We start from the raw sequence: 2,500 nt of genomic DNA, 5'->3' as shown, positions 1-2,500 counted from the left end.
TGTAGCGCGTGCGCCCACGCACCGCGCGGCCAGCACGCCGGAAGGCCCCCCCTCACCGGCCGGGGACGGTCCCACCCAGCCACCGCCGCGTATCGCTTCACACCCACATGCCATTCACGTTCGTGGGCATGGTGGGTATCGCTGAAACAACCGGTTGGTAGCTCAACCGATCGTCGCCATCACTGATTCACCTCTAGCGAGAACAACCGCACCACAACGGTTTACCAGTTCTTCATTTGCGTAACGTCACCAGCAAACGTAGACGTCCATCGCCATTTGCAAATTCAACGATTGTTGCATGCCTGTGTCAGGTGTCACGACACACTATGTCTGCCCACATACACGCAACAACATGTGCACGCTTCGCGAACACGTGGAAGGTGGCCCCCGTACGTATGCGATGTCCATTGCGCGAACGACTGTCAACCGGCCTCTGTCGCATGTCGCAGATGTGGAACGCAGTGCACCATGCTATCACGGTGTGTGAGAAGAGACGACTACGTCTGACAACACGCGCCACTACATCAACAGACGGCTCATGCTGATCGCCATCCACGGCATACCATACTGCAATCCAGCTCTTATAGGGAGACGACACGTAGCTGAGTGCACAATATTTGGACCGTATGGTTCGCCGTTGTTGGCGCAGTCGTGGTACGGTCACACATGTACCACGATGTATCATTCAGTACATGAGGACCAATGTGCGGTACAGTGTGTGATTTGGACGTACAACATCAGCGGACAGTTGCCACAAGCCGTACCACAACGTAGGCTGTGCTTCGCCATGCGAATGCCAATGAACAACTGCGAAGGGCATTGAGCATGTACGTCCTGCCGCCATCCGCATTACAGTGTATAGCTGCAAGGTGTTTAACATGAAGCGATACTCTGGGGACCGGGCAGTGCGAGTAGCAAACTATATTGCGGGGGTTGCAGTTAGGCAACACTACACTAATTTAACGCGTCGTATGACAATTACAGAGCAGGTTAAGGCCCAACGTGTGTTGGGTTAAGGCCCAACGTGTGTTGGGTTAAGGCCCAACGTGTGTTGGGTTAAGGCCCAACGTGTGTTGGGTTAAGGCCCAACGTGTGTTGGGTTAAGGCCCAACGTGTGTTGGGTTAAGGCCCAACGTGTGTTGGGTTAAGGCCCAACGTGTGTTGGGTTAAGGCCCAACGTGTGTTGGGTTAAGGCCCAACGTGTGTTGGGTTAAGGCCCAACGTGTGTTGGGTTAAGGCCCAACGTGTGTTGGGTTAAGGCCCAACGTGTGTTGGGTTAAGGCCCAACGTGTGTTGGGTTAAGGCCCAACGTGTGTTGGGTTAAGGCCCAACGTGTGTTGGGTTAAGGCCCAACGTGTGTTGGGTTAAGGCCCAACGTGTGTTGGGTTAAGGCCCAACGTGTGTTGGGTTAAGGCGCAACATAGGTTGGGTTAAGGCGCAACATAGGTTAGGTTAAGGCGCAACATAGGTTAGGTTAAGGCGCAACATAGGTTAGGTTAAGGCGCAACATAGGTTAGGTTAAGGCGCAACATAGGTTAGGTTAAGGCGCAACATAGGTTAGGTTACGGCGCAACATAGGTTAGGTTAAGGCGCAACATAGGTTAGGTTAAGGCGCAACATAGGTTAGGTTACGGCGCAACATAGGTTAGGTTAAGGCGCAACATAGGTTAGGTTAAGGCGCAACATAGGTTAGGTTAAGGCGCAACATAGGTTAGGTTAAGGCGCAACATAGGTTAGGTTAAGGCGCAACATAGGTTAGGTTAAGGCGCAACATAGGTTAGGTTAAGGCGCAACATAGGTTAGGTTAAGGCGCAACATAGGTTAGGTTACGGCGCAACATAGGTTAGGTTAAGGCGCAACATAGGTTAGGTTAAGGCGCAACATAGGTTAGGTTAAGGCGCAACATAGGTTAGGTTATGGCGCAACATAGGTTAGGTTACGGCGCAACATAGGTTAGGTTACGGCGCAACATAGGTTAGGTTAAGGCGCAACATAGGTTAGGTTAAGGCGCAACATAGGTTAGGTTAAGGCGCAACATAGGTTAGGTTAAGGCGCAACATAGGTTAGGTTAAGGCGCAACATAGGTTAGGTTAAGGCGCAACATAGGTTAGGTTAAGGCGCAACATGGGTTAGGTTAAGGCGCAACATGGGTTAGGTTAAGGCGCAACATGGGTTAGGTTAAGGCGCAACATGGGTTAGGTTAAGGCGCAACATGGGTTAGGTTAAGGCGCAACATGGGTTAGGTTAAGGCGCAACATGGGTTAGGTTAAGGCGCAACATGGGTTAGGTTAAGGCGCAACATGGGTTAGGTTAAGGCGCAACATGGGTTAGGTTAAGGCGCAACATGGGTTAGGTTAAGGCGCAACATGGGTTAGGTTAAGGCGCAACATGGGTTAGGTTAAGGTACAATATGGGTTAGGTTAAGGTACAATATGGGTTAGGTTAAGGTACAATATGGGTTAGGTTAAGGTACAATATGGGTTAGGTTAAGGTACAATAT

This window comes from Schistocerca americana, unplaced genomic scaffold (assembly GCF_021461395.2).
Source record: "Schistocerca americana isolate TAMUIC-IGC-003095 unplaced genomic scaffold, iqSchAmer2.1 HiC_scaffold_1001, whole genome shotgun sequence".
Taxonomy (NCBI): Eukaryota; Metazoa; Arthropoda; class Insecta; order Orthoptera; family Acrididae; genus Schistocerca; species Schistocerca americana.
The sequence above is the reverse complement of the archived record's forward strand: the minus strand, read 5'-3'. Positions refer to the sequence as shown.